The sequence below is a fragment of the Micromys minutus genome, assembly GCF_963924665.1.
Source record: "Micromys minutus genome assembly, chromosome: 17".
Taxonomy (NCBI): Eukaryota; Metazoa; Chordata; class Mammalia; order Rodentia; family Muridae; genus Micromys; species Micromys minutus.
This window is the reverse complement of record NC_137952.1, coordinates 22,328,376-22,346,097: the sequence shown is the minus strand read 5'-3', so window position 1 is coordinate 22,346,097 and position 17,722 is coordinate 22,328,376. Positions and strand designations below refer to the sequence as shown.

Genomic DNA, 17,722 nt, shown 5'->3' with positions numbered 1-17,722 from the left:
GCAGCTAACCATTGAACTGAACACGGAGACCCCAATGAAGTTGCTAAAGAAAGGACCTAAGGAGCTGAAAGGGATTGCAACTTCATGGGAAGAACATTATCAACCAACCAAACCCTCCAAAACTCCCATGGAGTAAAACACGAACCTCTGCATGCATTTTAAGAGACCTATTGATTCAGTTACATATGTAGCTGAAGAAAGCAGTGTCTGGCATCAATGTGAGAAGAGGCTTTTGTTCCAGGGAGGGCATGTTTTCCCAATGTAGGGGAATGCCAAGGAAATGGGGTGGAGAGGAGGATCAGGAGGGAGTGCACCTTTGTGAAGGCACATGGAGGGTGGGGGGGAGCAAGTTGGGAGAAAGAAATAACATCTCAAATGTAAATGCAGAGTATCTAATAATTTTTTAAATGGTGGATGGGGGAGTAGATACTGAGAAAGGAAGGAGGAAGCAATAGTCTGAGGGAGAGAGGGTAAGGAATTGAGGGAGCACATTGTCATTGTCATCAGTTTTTGCATGCATGTGGGCAATTTCAGTGTGTGGAAATACCTTTTGGGTTATGCATGTGTACTTGCTTCTTTGTAAGTAGGTGCATAAATGCAGATGCACGCACATACATGCGAAGGCAGAAAAATTGGGTGTCATCTTAAGGAACAACAATTTTTTGAGACAGTGTTACACACTGCTCTGCTCCTTACCAATTTTACCAGGGAACGCTAGGAATTCTCTACTCCCTTGCCCTGTGGTGAAATTACAAGCACATGCCATCACACTGGCATTTTTATGTGGGTTCTGAACCGTGAGCTTGGGTCCTCACACATGGAAGAGAAGGAGCAATCATCCCAGATTTACATTCTCAATGTTCAAGAAATTAATTTGATTTTTTTTTCTTACTATAAGCAAAGTGACTCAAAATTGTTTGAAAAAGGTTGAATCTCAGAGCTGTTAAATTTTATAGCTGTACCAAAGGTACACTCTTGCCTCCCTGCATCCCTGCTAGAATCCTGTCCAGCTAGATCTTGAGCAGGATTAGTGCTTCTGTCCTAATTGCTAAGGGTTTAATGTGGGTAACTTGTTATAGCTGAAAAACACTGCTCCCTTGGAGTTACCCGCTTGCATCTGGATTTGTAATCTTCCTGTCCCTTCTTCTATGAACATTCTCAGGCCATAGAAGAAGGGATGTGATATGTATGTCTCACTTAAGAGTTGAGAAGTTCACCATTTCTTGAACAGCTGAATGGTAAAAAATAGTAAAGACGTTAGTCTGGAAATAGTTGATTAATACACTGATCTATGAATAGAGTAGAAAAAAGTCATAGAGTCACTTCAGTACTATGTTCCTTCAGCAGAATAATAGCATTAGAGTCTCCCGTTGTGCCTCTGACCTGTCTAGCCTCAGAATTTTGCCCCCATTCACAGTGCCAAGTATGGATTCCACTTCGTAAGACCGATCTTAGATGCCATCAGACACAGCCACAGCATTAATACTATTATTTCAACCATGTGCCTTCTCTGTTAAGACAGACATTATTACATCTTTCAGGGCTCACAGATGGGTGAGAACAACTTTTCTCTCCTCCAGTAGCCTGTATAGCACCTTCCAGTATTATAAAAGCTAATTAATAAAAATGAAGCTTCCAGGTTAGGACCAGCTGAATTTCTCCAAGTGCTGAGACTCAAGTGTGTGTTATTCTCAATGATGGGGTCTGACCATCAAGTTCAGGAAAATAGCTAGGCTCGAAACCACAATATTATTCAAGGGTTTATGTAACTCCAAAAAATGTAACCCATTTCTGGTCCTGGTGTTTTTAGCCTATGATATCTATTAGGGTGTTGCCACCTCATTACAGGGTAACTCCATTAATTTTTTTGTATGTGTATATATTTAGAAAGCTTCTACAGCAGTAAGCTTCCATATTGCCTTTTTGGAATAGCCTTTGAGTTTCGCTTTCCTTTCCCATAGCTTCTCTTCATCCTCCACCTCATTTAAACCTTTCTATTCCATAGTTTCCTTTTTCCTCTTTATACCACTGTATTCTAAGACCTGAAAAACACTTTCTCCTATATTGTTCCTTTATACTTTCTTAATCACCATAGTATTGAAAATAAAGCACACACATGAGGCGCTCATGCCATCTGCCACCAGGAACAGCGGAGATCCAGAAACACAGGCCTGGTGAGACTGTCCTCCAAGTATCCAGGGAACAGAGAGGTCTGTGCCAAGCACTCAGAAAGTGTGCCCCTCATCCCCGATTGGTTCAGGGGAGCAGGAACCCTGCCTTAGAGTGTCTGTTTCCAGCCAGTGGCCCATGCCTTGCATGCAGAACAGGCTCTCAGGGCATCTGCCACCAGGAATAGCAGAGATCCAGGGACACAGGCCAAGTACAATGGAGAGAACAATCACTGACAACAAGACGACTTATACTCACAGACAACAAGATGGCAAGAGAAAATCAAAAGAACCTACCCCAGGGAAAATAAGACAACCTGGCAACACCAGAACCCAGCTCTCCAGTCACAACAAACATCGGAATGCCAAACACTCCAGAAAAAGAAGACTCAGACCTGAAATCATACCTCAAGATGATGATAGAGATCCTGAAACAAGAACGGGAGGAAAAGCACAAAGAATTAGAAGCTTTTAAAGAGGGAAAAAAAAGAAAAACACTCAAAGAAATTAAAGAACTAGAGAAAAACAGAACCAAAGAGATGAAGGAATTTAAAATGGAAATGGAAACAATAAAAAAACTAATAATGGGAGACCTCAATATCCCACTCTCACCAATGGATAGTTCATGGAAACAGAAACAGAACAAGGACACAGTAAAACTAGCAGAGGTTATGAACCAATTGGAATTAATAGATATCTACAGAACATACAATCCTAAAACAAAAGAATACACCTTCTTCTCAGCACCTCATACCACCTTCTCCAAAATTGACCATATAATTGGTCACAAAACAAGCCTCAATAGACACAAAAAGATTTAAATACTCCCATGCATTCTATCAGATCACCATGGTCTAAGGCTGGTCTTTAATAACAACAAAGACAACAAAAAGCCCACATACACATGGAAACTATACAATGCTCTATTAAACGATAGCAGCGTCAAAGAATAAATAAATAAAGAAATTGAGGATTTTTTATAATTTAATAAAAATGAAAACATAACAAACCCAAACCTATGGGATGCAATGAAAGCAATACTGAGAGGAAAACTTATAGATCTGAGTGCTTCCAAAAAGAAACTGGAGAGAGCATACACTAGCAACTTGACAGGACAGTATAAAGCTCAAGAACAAAGGGAAGCAGATACACCCAAGAGGAGTAGATGGCAAGAAATAATCAAACTTAGAGTAGAAATAGATTAAATAGAAACAAAAAGAACCATTCAAAGAATCAACAAAACCAAAAGCTGGTCCTTTGAGAAAATTAACAAGATTGATAAACCCTTAGCCAGACTAACTAGAGGGTAAAGAGAGAGTATCCAAATTAACAAATGAAATGAAAGTGGAGACATAATAACTGAAACTAAGGAAATTCAAGTAATCATCAGATCCTACTATAAAAGCTTATACTCAACAAAGCTGGAAAATCTGGAGGAAATAGATGAATTCCTAGACAGATACCAGGTAAACCATCTAAATAATCCCAAAACACCTAAAAATAGAAACAGTCATCAAAAGCCTCCCAACCAAAAAAAAAAAAGGCCCAGGTCCAGATGGGTTTAGTGCAGAATTTTATTAGACATTTATTGATGACCTAATACCAATACTCTCTAAACTATTCCACAAAATAGGATCTGATGGAACTCTACCTAACTCATTTTTTTGAGGCCATAATAACCCTCTTTTCTAAACCACACAAAGACCCTACAAGGAAAGAGAACTTCAGACCAATCTCACTTATGAACATTGATTAAAAACTACTCAACAAAATCCTTGCAAACCGAATCCAAGAAACATCAAAGCGATCTTTCAGCATGATCAAGTAGGCTTCATCCCTGGGATGCAGGGATGGTTTAATATTCAGAAATCCATCAATGTAATCCATGTTATAAACAAAATCAAATAACAAAACCACATGGTCATCTCACTAGATGCTGAGAGAGCATTTGACAAAATTCAACACCCCTCCATATTAAAAGACATGGAAAGAACAGGAATGCAAGGCCCATACCTAAACATAATAAAAGCAATATACAACAAACCACCAGCCAACATCAAACTTAATGGTGGAAAACTTGAAGCAATCCCAGGAAAATCAGGGACTCAACAAGGCTGCCCACTCTCCCCCTACCTATTCAACATAATACTGGAAGTCCTGGCTGGAGCAATTAGACAGGAAAAGAAAATCAAAGAGGGATACAAATTGGAAAGGAAGAAATAAAAATATCACTCTTTGAAGATGACATGATAGTGTACTTCAGTGACCCCAAAAATTCTACCAAAGAACTTCTATAGCTGATAAACAAGTGCAGCAAAGTGGCTGGATATAAAATTAACTCAAACAAATCAGTATCCTTCCTCTACTCAAAGGACAAACATGTGGAGAAAGAAATTGGGGAAAAGATACCCTACACAATAGTCACAAACAATATGAAATACCTTGGTGTGACTCTAACTAAGCAAGTGAAGGACCAGTATGACAAGAACTTCAAACCTCTAAAGAAGGAAATCGAGGAAGATCTCAGATAATGGAAAGATCTCTCATGCTCATGGATTGGAAGGATCAACATTGTAAAAATGGCCATCTAACCAAAAGCAATCTACAGATTTAATGCAATCCCCATCAAAATTCCAACCCAATTCTTCAGAGAGTTGGAAAGAGCAATGTGCAATTTCATCTGGAATAACAAAATACCTAGAATAGTGAAATCTATCCTCAACAACAAAGAAAACATCTGCAGGAACCACTGTTTCTGACATCAAGCTATATTACAAGGCAATTGCGCTAAAAACTGCATGGTACTGGTACAGAAATAGGCATGAGGATCAATGGAATAGAATAGAAGATCCAGAAATGAGCCCTCACATATATGGTCACTTAATTTTTGACAAAGGAGCTGTAAACATTCACTGGAAAAAGGACAGCCTCTTCAACAAATTGTGTTGGTCCAACTGGCACTCAGCATGCAGAAGAATGAAAATAGACCCTTTATCTGCTTGTACAAAGCTCAAGTGCAAGTGGATTAATGATCTCCACATTAAACCAGGTACACTGAAACTATCAGATGATAAAGTAGGGAAAACCTTAGAACACATAGGCACAGGAGAAAATTTCCTGAACAGAACACCAATGGCTCATGCTCTAAGGTCAAAGATCGACAAATGGGACTTAATGAAATTGCAAAGTTTTTGTAAGGCTAAGGACACTGTCAAGAAAACAAAACGGCAGCCAACAGATTGTGAAAAGATCTTTACCAACCCCACATCAGATAGAGGCCTAATATCCAAGGTATACAAAGAACTCAAGAAGCTAGACACCAGAGAATCAAACAACCCTAATAAAAAATGGAATACAGAGCTAGACAAAAAGTTCTCATTGAGGAATATCGAATGGCTGAGAAGCATCTAAGGAAGTGCTCGACATCATTAGCCATCAGGGAAATGCAAATCAAAACAACCCTGAGATTCCACCTCACACCAGTCAGTTTGGCCAAGATCAAAAGTTCAGATGACAGCTGATGCTGGCGAGGATGCGGAGAAAGAGAAACACTTCTCCACTGTTGGTGGGGTTGTAAACTGGTACAATCACTCTGGAAATCGGTCTGGCGATTTTTCAGAAAATTGGACATAGTACTACCTGAAGACCCAGTTTTTCCACTTCGGGGCATATACCCCAGAGAAGCTCCAACATACAACAAAGACACATGCACCACAATGTTCATAGCAGCCCTATTTATTATAGCCAGAAGCTGGAAAGAACCCAGATGTCCTTCAGTAGATGAATGGATACAAAAATGGTGGTATATTTACACAATGGAGTACTACTCAGCTATCAGAAACAATGACTTTATGAAATTCTTAAGAAAATGGATGCATCTAAAGAATATCATCCTGAGTGAGGTAACCCAGTCTCAAAAGAACAGACATAATATGCAGTCACTGATAATTGGATACTAACCCCAAAAAGCTCTGAACACCCCAGAAACAACTCACAAACTATATGAAGTTCAAGAAAAAAAAAAATGAAAATCCATTATGCTTAATCTTAACACACCAAGAAAACTTTGGCTATTTCCAGGTTACATCTTGTTTTACATGTACTTTATGCTCATTGTAACTAAGATCTTAATGCACACTATCAAACCTTTAAAAAAAAACCTAGTACTGACAAAAATGTATTTGTATACTTTTATGCAAAAATGCTTAAAATCTGTACGTTTATCTTTGTTTTTTAAAATAAAGTTGTTCAATTAAAAAAGTGAGGTTTAGACAGAACTCCGAGAGAAGCAAGATGGCGGACGTGCTGGATCTTCACAAGGGGGGGGGATGAGGATGGGGACGAAAGCATCCACAAACTAAAAGAAAAAGCGAAGAAACGGAAGGGTCGCGGTTTTGGCTCAGAAGAGGGGTCCCGAGCGCGGATGTGGGAGGATTATGACAGTGTGGAGCAGGATGGCAATGAACCAGGACCACAGCGCTCTGTTGAAGGTTGGATTCTCTTTGTCACTGGAGTCCACGAAGAAGCCACTGAAGAAGATATCCATGACGAATTTGCTGAATATGGGGAAATAAAAAACATCCACCTTAATCTGGATAGGCGCACAGGATACTTGAAGGGGTATACTCTAGTTGAGTATGAAACATACAAAGAGGCTCAGGCTGCCATGGAGGAACTAAATGGTCAAGATTTGATGGGACAGCCGATCAGTGTCGACTGGTGTTTTGTTCGTGGTCCACCAAAGGGCAAGAGAAGAGGTGGCCGAAGATGAAGCAGGAGTCCAGACCGGCGACGCAGCTGATAAATGCTCTGTTGACCATGTGGTCTTTGAGTCCATTGGTTATGCTGCCTAGGGTTAACAGGGCGAGGGTTGACCTTGTGTTTGTATATATTTAATTTCTTACTCTAGCTACTTGGTATTGCTTTTGAGTTTAAGAAAAAAATAAATGTCTCATTTTGTTACATTTAAAAAAAAAGTGAGGTTTAAAAAGGCAAGATTTAAAAAAATAAAAATAAAAACGAAGCACACACATCTAAGAAGTCTAAACTAACATTTGTGTTTCTCTTTCTGGCTCTGAGTTCACTTGCTCAGGGTAACTGGTTTGTTTTTCTTTTTTAAAAAAAAAAACTATTTAATAATTTCAATTTTGGTAGCAAAATCACAACCAACATTCTGTTCTATAAATATACCATATTTTCACTCCTGTGTATCAGTTGGTGGACACCTAGGCTGTTTCTATTTTCTAGCTACTGTGACTAGAGCATCAGTGAGCGTGAAGGAGCGTGTACCTCTTCAGTAAGACACAGCATACTCTGGGTATACACCAAAAAATGGCATAGTTAGATCTATCTTCAGCCTTTTAAGGAGAGGCCACACCAATTTCCACAGTGGTGTTTCCTGTTTATACCTCATCAGCCTTCACCTCCCTTTCCCACAGCCAGACCGATGTCTGCCATCTTTGTTTTTAATGTTGACCATTCTGAATGGAATAAGTTGAAATTGTACACTAGTTTCAGTTGACATATTCCTGGTGGCTAAGAAAATTTTTTAAAAAATATTTCCTAGTCAAATGTATGTCACTGTTTGAGAACTTTAGTTTCAGTTCCAAGCACCACTTTTAAATTAGATTGTTTGTTGTTTAACATCTTAGTGCTTTGTATACTCCAAACCTTCTGTCAAAGAGCTGGTAAAGGTTTTGTTGTTGTTGTTGTTGTTGTTGTTTTTGGTTTGTTTGGCTTTTTTTTTGTTTTGTTTTGTTTGGTTTGGGTTTTGTTTTGTTTTATATTAACCATTCTGTAGGCTGCCTCTTCACTGGAAAACTGGGTGGGGTTTTGTTTGTTTATTTGTGTGTTAGGATTTTTGTTTTTGCTGTACATAAGCTTTTTTATGGGTACCATTCATCAATGGTCTGAATCACTGCCATATCCCACCTGATATCCCTTTGCCATGCCTTTAAGTTTAACCATGCTTCTTACACTGTGCTCTGTCAGATTCAAGGTGTCCTGTCTTATGTGGATGTCTTGGTTTGTTTGTAGTTCAGTTTTGTGCAGGGTGAGAGATAGGAATCTAGTTTTAGTTTCCACATTCAGCTGTCCAGCACCTTTTATTGATGATGTATGTATTTCTGGCATCCCAATAACAAAATAGGCACCTGTATGTATGTGGATTTATATTTGTATCTTGCATGGCAATTGCACTGTGTCATGTGTGGAATCTACAGCCCAGTAATACTGTTTTTCTCCCCTCCTCCCCTCCTCCCCTCCTCCCCTCTTCTTCTTCTTCTCTTCTTTCCTCTTCCCCAACAGCCCATTTATATCTTTTGGCACTGTGAAAGCTAAAAAGCAAGACAAAAGCTTTTAGCTTGGAACCAGTTTGTTGTCTCTGTAACCTGTAGCCAAAGCATGATGCATCTTTGGCAGTAGGATCTTACCATCTAGTTCTGGTTGGCAGTCAATAGCAGTGGTAATAGGCAGTATTGGTGTGGAAACCTCAAAGACCAATAACTCCTAGGAGATACCCCATTTCTGGCAGTGGGGTTGTCACTGAATAACCTATGGTTTCTGGGATCACCATTATCCACTCACAGAGGGCACTTATGTTCCAATGCTTTTGCACTTCGTATTTATAATTAGTTTACTAAGTTGTAGGTTTCATATGGATTCTTTGTATATCCTTAAATTTGATTAACCCTTCCCCCATCTCTTCCTTTTCTCCTTCCCTCTGTCATCATCCCTAATTAAGGTTTTCTGTCTCTAGTATCCCCCTGCCACTCCCTAGTTTTCTATTACATGTACTCTAGTATCTCTCCTCACCTTAACTTCTCTAGCCCCCATAAGGTCCTTTTCTGGGTTCCTGGGCTTTACAGATGTTTCTTCCAGATTAAATTCACAAATCTAAATGTAATTCCATTGTGCATATATACACTCTCTACCCACCCATGGACTGTTCACCATTATCTACCTTGATATGACTTGGGCCTTCTAACCACTGACAGTGATGTGTTAAGAACTCGTGCATAAGCTAATTAAGGGCTAGGGAGGTATTTACAGTAAAAATAACTTGCACATAAATGCAGATGCATTTGCTCTGCATCTACAGCAGAGCTGAAAAGCATTGTAATCCTTAACCTGGATTAACTTGATCCCAAAGAAATTCAACTTCATAAAGCATCCATAAATGTACTTCTATACAACTGAGATTAAGTGTGTAGCACAATTTTCATTTCAGTGACTGTAGTTATGAAACTCAGAATTACAAAACGTAAGGGAGCATTTTCTGTTATTGGTACGTGGGAAAGCATCACCATGAATCCTAATTTTAGCATGTTTCATGTGGTTTTTAAAAGTCCATCTCTACTCATGCAGTTTTGTTTACCCACAAATAAGCAAAAGGCATTCAGCTACAGAGCCTCTCATAATAAGACAAGGTACAACTTCAATGCATCAAAGTGAGATTTCAACTGATAACCTTTTGGGGCATGCATAGATTGGTAGAATAAGTTCCCGGCATGCTTGAAACTTCAATCATAGGCTAAAGGGGAGATATGTAATGAATGCATTAACCTGAGGGTTCAGTTCACATGTGTGCCTACTGTATTGGGAGACAACTTTTACAATAGTCCTAATTACTAATAAAGAAGACCCATACATAGAGCAGTTCTTTGCCAAATAACTCTTTCCTACAGTTGGAATGGGCCATGCCTTGAATAAAATCTTACCTGAGTAAATTTACTAACCAGATAACCCTACTTACAAAACAAGGGAGGACGTCTCATTTCCAAAAGGTTCGTTGCTGAGGTCATTTAACAAGCAAACACCTGTAGTGACATTAACAAAGGATCAATTTTGAGAAATTCAATTTACGTTTAATTTTCCAATTTTTTAATTTGCCCATGAGACTAAAACCTAGAATTGGGATGGTTATAGAGTAGATGTTTTGTAAGTAGAAGACATTTTTCAAAAGTTGACATATTTGGTTGATATTAGCTCCTAAGTTGACAGTATCTGATCACCGTAGCCAAGGCCAAAGACCTAGAAAAATCACCCAACACCTAATGCTCCTAGACACTGGATTTCCACTCTACCCACGAAAAATGCTATACTGTAATTAAAATCAAAATAGAGGTAAAAGTCTACAATGCTATTAATTTTAGATGAAACTAATTTTTAAAAGCCACCAGACAGCCACCGACTGCATGAAGGGGACTCCACTAGCAATATTCAGAGGTTTTTGTTGTTGCTTCTATTGTTAAGAAAGCAATGGTCTTACCAAATTTTATAATGTGGACATTAGAAATTTTCTGCTGCTCCAAAACAAAAATAAACAAGGTCTTAAATTAGTGTTCACAGAAATGTGTTAGACTTAATGCATGCAAGCAATTAAGCAACGCTGACTTGATTCACTGTGGTGTCTAACCTGGCATCTTAAAAGATGAAAGTAGCTAAATTTGTCCCTGATAAAATATATAGCAGCAATGGGCTAGGAATGTTGCAGTTTTGCCCAAAGAGTCCAATCAAACAACCCATATATTAGGTGGCCGTTAACATGTTGGCAGCTGAATTTTCTACATCAGTTTCCAAGGTTGCACAGTAATTACATCTACAGTGAGTCATTTCTGTGGCATATTTTATAAAACTTTTACAGGTTTTCTGGGAAAGGATTATTCAAAGTCACCTTTTATAGGTTCTGCCATGAATACTAGACAATTCTTTGGAAACGTAAGTGTTTACTGCTAACACCACTCCAGCCTTAAGTGCGGACGACAGTGAAGGGTCTCATGCAGTGATATCGGGAAAGCATCTCTTTGCTCCCAGACCTTCTGTTCCCAAGCATCGTTAGTTTATGTGCCCACCAAGCTGCTGCCAGAACAAAATAAATCCAGGTGCCTTTTGCTGCTCAAGGCCAGTCTGGGAACCAAGGAAAGAATTAGTTTCTCTGAGCATTTACCCTAGACTAGCATTAAAGGGACTGACACACACTTCCGTGACCAATCCAGCCACAGAGGATTTGCTCGTTTGAACGGTTAATTCTTTTAGTCACAGCATTTTGGTGGGTTCTTTTTATATCATGGTTCCTAGCAGTATCCAAACCGGCCCTCGAAGATGCATTTGAGGGTCGCTGTTAGGTAAACTACTTGCTGTGACTTTCAGAGCACACTGAAGCACAACCTCTCACTTTAGTGGTATCAGCATGTTTTCTTTTCTGAATGCAAAGTCCGGACTGCCACCCATTCCTGGGCAGCTTTCCATAGAATTCCTTATTCCAATCTGTTGAAATGAGTTTTCTCTCTTTTTCCCCCCTACTTTATATTGATCTGTTTAATGGCTTCTGTGCTGTTTACTTTAACTTGATAACATTTTTATCACACTAAAAACTACATTCATCCAGAAGATGACCTCTACATGCCTATGAAGTAAATGTACAAAAATAAAAATATTTTGAACATACCTCACAGATTTACTTGAGGGAAGGCCTTTTATTTATTTTAGACTGTAGAACAATTAAGAATTGTGAGAAGAGGTTGCACTAGAGTTAGGGGAGTCCTGCATTTAGGGGATGAATCCTGATCTTAATTGGGAAAAATATCAGCATTAGAATTAAGAATGGAAGAAGACAAATGTCATTTAATATTGAGCTCAGTGGTTAAACAGAGGACTCTGGATGGTGGAGAACAGCCGTTCTCTTTTCTCTGCTTCTCATCCAGAATCCAAAACACAAGAAGCCAGATCTCACATTCAGGTGGAAGAAAGGCTGACCAGTCAATAAATGTAAGTACCATGGTTAAGAAGGAACAAGAAAACGAAAAAACAAACAAAAGATCATGACATATAGAAATGCTCCAGAATGACTTGTGAGGAGGAACATTTAAGCAGAGACCTAAATAATGTGAAAAAGTGAACCCTAGGAAATTCTGATTTGTTTTTACAGTCATTGATTTTTATCATACCAGGGCCCTACTCTCAGACTTTATTTCACCCTAATTGCCTCTCCAAAGTCCTGTATCAAAAAAAAAAATTCAATTCATGGATTTGGGGTTGGAGAAAACAAAGCTTCCTGATATCATGAGATGTATGCTTTGGGCCACTTTCTTGCTGTTCTTCTTGCAGATACTGAAATGTCTGTCCATCACTTAAATGACATGAACATTCCTTTAAATACAGGAGTACAAAACTCAGGGCAAGTCTTGGTCTAGACATGATAGAAATTTGAAAATCATAAGCTTATATATAGATTGAAAAACAAAAACAAAGTGCCCAAGGGGCTAATGGAAAAGGAACAGCATTAAGGGCAGAACACTTTCTAAAAATGAAAGAGCTGGAAATTAAGATGTCTAATAGAAGCCTCTAATAGAAAAGGACTACCCTGGCAGGATGTCTCCAAAACCTACAACAGGAGAATAAAATTTAAGAGAGGTGACTTGCTTCAAATGTCGATTGGTCAAAAAGGATATGAGCTAAGAGCAGAGCATGCATTGAGCTGGAAGGAAAAAGCCAGGGGTCTCACAAAAATGGTTTCTGTGAAACCAGGGAGAGAACCAGTATTGCGTGTATTTAGCAAATAGGTCAGTGATGAGGTAGATGTGGAGAATCCAGACACAGTCACACTTAAAGACTTTATGATAGAACAAAGAATTGAGACCAATATTAAGAAGCGAGTGTCTAAAGAAGAGTTGATTTTAATTGAAGCTATAATGGCTTCTGTTTGTACTGGCTTGAACCACCTTGTAAAAAACTAGTAACAGAAGATTAAAGGTAGGATTACTGCAGGAGTTATTTTCTGAACTGATCCCAAAAAATGGCAGTGTACTATGAGAATAAAGGCACTGGCCTTATGTGGAAACATATATACTCAAGGTTCTAGACTGTGTGTGGAACTGTTCCCACAAGTTCTCGGGTTTGAACAACTGGTCTCCAGCTGATGGCATTGTTTTGGAAGGCTGTGGAACCTTTATGAGTTGGAGAAAGTGTGTCACTGGAGTTAGGCCTTGAGGCTTTACAGTCCTGTCCCACTTCTTGTTCCTGGGAACTTCCTGTTCATTCCGTTTTCTAGGAGTAGGTACAATGTAGTCAAACAGCCTTTTGCTCCTACCACCATGCCTTCCCTGCCCGCTGCCATATTTTCACCTCATGATGGACTATACCCCACTGAAACTGTAACGCACAATATATCCCCTTTCACTTCAGTGAGTTTTTGTCAGAATGTTAGGTTAAAGAATAGAAAAACCAGTTAAGAAAACCAGTGTAAAGGAACATAAACAGAGTATATGAGACTAGATTTGGTAGTAAAATGTTTCTTTTCTGATTTCTCAGTCTTTTGTTGAAATGAGAAGCAAAGTTATTTGTGTGAGAGGAAGAAAGGGGGTTGGTGGAGTTTGAGGGAAAAGATGGGAGTAAACTGGTAGCTTCTAAATTAAACATGACCATTTGTATGTGTGTCTGAGACCGACTTACATCCACTGACTACAACCCCACAGACAAGGCTGCTGAGCACAGCTCTTTAATGTGAGTGTCTTTTGTTTCGCTTTAGGATGTGGGCAAGGAAAGGTGGGTAGTGAGTTTTAAAAGAATTGGAATTTTGTTAAGTCAGAAAAAAATAAGAGTATAGAGTCAGAAGAGATTTTTTATTCCTTTTTAAAAATTATCTTTCACCTTTCTTCTGAAAAAACTAATTCCTCTAAGTAAAATCCATTGTGTATGCAAATCTGTAGGCATGCAATTTTTTTCTTAGTCATGCCATAATGGAAAAGTTCAAAAGCTGGAAAACAGTATTTTCAGCGTAAGTACTATAATTTAGTCTACCTCTCACCTATTTAGCTTGGGTTGAGGACTTTTTCTTCTCATTTTTACCATTTTTCCTTATGTAACACATAACAGCGTAAGCCATAGAGAAATAATGATGGATGTGTTATTAACATCAGTACTTCCGAGTTTCAAAAGAGCTTGTGACAAGACTGTTAAGAAAAATAAATGATTCATCCAAGTAGATTGACTTCAAGTGAGTCAGATTATAAGATATATTTAGTGGGTGTATGGAGCCCCTCAATTACTGTTTGTCAATTAACTGTGTCATTCTGTGATAGACATCTTCCTTACAGATGTTGTTATCAACAATGACTTCTTCATGCAAGCTCTGAGCACCCACAAACTGGGTTTTCCTGTTCATGGTCTAATGGTGTTTCCCTTCAAATATTTATCGGATAGATAGGGTAAAAAAAGAAAAAAGGATATAGAGAGAGAGAACTGTCAGATCAAGCAAAGTGTTTCTCGAACAGCTTAAATGTTTGCAGCCCTTTGTCATTATAGTCACATTTAGATTCCCTTCAAATCAATGTGCTCCATCTTGGCAACCACACCCCCTAAAGACACATATAACATAGACACACTTAAAACTAGTATTTGGAACAAATTTTATTTAAACTTTTGAAAAGTATTTCAGGCTTAATGTTAGCCTTTTATGGACCTAAGGAGTTGAAAGGGGTTGCAACCTCATGGAAAGATAACAACATTATCAACCACCCAAACCCTCCAAAACTCCCATGGACTAAAACACCAACCTTTGTACGTACTTTGAGAGACCTATTGATCCAGTTGCATATGTAGCTGAAGATAGCAGGGTCTGGCATCAATATGAGAAGAGGCTTTTGTTCCAGAGAGGGCATGTTGTCCCAATGCAGGGAAATAACAAAGCAATAGGGTGGAGAGGGGGATCAGGAGTAAATGCACCTTTGTGAAGACAAATGGATGGGGAGGGGGATGGGAACAGGGCGGGGTAAAGGGATAACATCTCAAATGTAAATACAGAGTATCTAATAAAAAAGATAAAAGATATTATCCTTTTATTCTTAACTTACAAATAGCAACATTATTAAAATATTCCAAATTAGAATATTTAAATATGATTATTCCAGATGCTTAGGAGAGAAACATTTATTTTCTGCAGTAACCATCCAGATATCAATTTATGTAGCTTCTATCTATAATTAGGGTATACACCCACATGCATTTTATATATGTGTATGATGTAACTATATATAATAAATGATAGAGTTCATATGTAATGTGAAAATATAAGCTACTATAAAAGAAAAACCAACAATTTTACAAATATAAATCTCATTAGATGCAAAAGATGTAATTGTTGCATTGTTACTGAGGGGTGACTTTAGTCACCACATTTACTGCATTGTCTCTGCAAATATAATACACTAACCAGTCAAGATAAAACTTATTAAAGGTTGTAAACTATGCATACAATATATAAATATGAAATCAGCTTATTTTTAGTGAAACAAATAAAATGTGATTCGAAGTTAATGTCTCATAAAATAGATCCCTTCCCATGAATGAGCACATGATTCAAACAGGATTGAACTGCATCTGTAGTTACCTTTTTCATGAATGTGACCCAGGCCCCCTCGAGCAGAGTGTCACTTTTACATGCACATCCAACATGATAAATGTCATCAGGGCATGTGTTTCATATAAAGACGGCCAAGCCTATAGCTATCTCAATTCAAGGCCCGGAGGTTTGTTCAGAGGTTGCCTTTGTCCATTGCCCTCTGTTCTTTAGCCCTCTTTCCTGGAGGTTCATGGACAAAGGCAGTATCCTCCAGTGGGAAGAGCTAGACAAAGAGCTGCAATTTTTGTCTGAACTCTGATATATTCTATCTATGTGAACTTCAAAGAAATCTTTCTGATTTCAATTTTAGTGTATTTCTTTCTAAGTGGGAACTGGAAGTGGCGATTTTGCCTGTCTGCCTCAGAAATGTTAGACTCAAATGATGGGATGCATGTCAGCATGCTGCAAAAGTGTATTACACACACACATATGCACACGCACACACATGCACACACACATGAAGAAAAATCCAGTTTCAAACTTTTATGTTCTCTGGCTCTTGTTTGAATTACGGGGCATTTCATAAATCCAGACCTTTTTATAGTTAGCGCTAATGTTTCATAATGATGAAAAAAGATGAAGAAGAAAGAAAAAAGAAAGAAAGAAAAGGGCTGGGAAATGTGTGCTGTAATCAAACAGCGAAAGATTTGTTACTTTTTCTTTCCTATCTCAATTAACCTCTGAGGAAGGTCAGAGACAGGCCAGAGCTAAAGGTTTGATTTCCTTTTTGAATCTGTCAAGTCTTCAAGTGTGGTGGGGGAAGACAATCACAGAGTCCTTCATATTCTGAAAGGCTGGGGGGGGGAGAACTTTTTCGGCATGGGGCGTTCTTCAGGAAATACAGTTTTCTCCTTCTGTCTCCTCTGACTCTTCATCTCAATCAAACTCCTGTCTGATTGTCATCATCAATGGTCTGTGCTATTTCTCTGTAATATCTTACAGCAGTACAAGGCGACGTGTCTCCGGGGCCCCATAGGCTTGATAACGTTAAGGTTACTGTGAGTAAAAGGAACTTACAACTCTAATAATCTCAGCTCATAGCAGCTTAGACAATTTGTCATGCTTGCTGTCCATTCAGGGCACTTTTCAGATCACAAACTGTCATGCAGACAGGTTAACACTGGATGTTGAGAGAGATTTCTTTTTCTAATTATACTGTCAACACATACTCTTTGAATAACTACTATCTGCTTGACAGTATCTTTAAAATAATGAGATGAAAGTAACGGTAACAGGCAGATGTGTTGGACCATGCCTTTATTCCCAGCTCTCTGGAAGCAGAGACATGGATCTCTGTGAGTCTGAGGCCAGCTTAGTACTCATAGTGAAATCCAGACCAGCCAGGGCTATGTACTTAGCCACTGGTCAAGGCCCCCTGATATGATGGTTACTAGTTCCAGGCTTTGTATAAATGTAGTTTTCACAGCAGCAGTAAGAAGTCGGTATCCTTGTTTCATCTACTAGAAGGGGAAACAGAATGTAACAAAGTTATTTGTATGTGTGTTACTTTTCTGTTGCTGCAAGAGAAAACACAGGAGCAAAGAAAGAGAACAGAAACTGGGGTTGGGCTCTGAACTCTCAAAGTCTACCCTCAGTGACAAATTTCCTACAGTGAGGCTCCAACTCCTGAAGGGTCTACAATCTCTTCAAACACTTGTACCAATAAGGAACCAAGTATTTAAATACATGAGCCCATGGGGGGGGGGCAATTTCTCATCCAAACCACCGCATTAGTTAACCCGTGGAAGCTCACCATCATCAGTATTGGCTGGTTATACACCACATATCAGCTATTCAGCCCTCCATCTGGAGACCTAGCTAGGTAGACCTTAAACCTCTTGGTGATTCAACTTTGAAATCATAATCCTTTCTAAAGACCTTCTGCTAATTCCTTTGGATGTAACATGTGATTCATCCTAAATGTGAAACTCTATTTCTACCTTCCTCCAATAACACAGTATTTATTCATACCATTTATTGATGCCATTTTCTGACTCTTAAAAGATTCTGGGATGATTTCTTTAAAGGTTCACACCCATTCCTTCCTTCCTACTTTCTTCTAATCATCCTCCTCCCTTCCTTTCCTTCTCTCCTTGCTCCTCCTCCCTATTTTTACTCCTTTCTTTAGTTCAGTTCTTCACAACACTACTAGATG

General features: G+C 38.7%; 1 pseudogene across 1 annotated transcript; it reads left to right on the top strand.

Annotated features, from left to right (window-relative positions):
* Window positions 1-6,461: 6,461 nt before the first annotated feature.
* On the top strand, window positions 6,462-6,969 carry LOC308431929 (RNA-binding protein 8A-like; annotated as a pseudogene). The gene has a single exon. The product of its transcript is annotated as an RNA-binding protein 8A-like (transcript).
* Window positions 6,970-17,722: the final 10,753 nt, after the last annotated feature.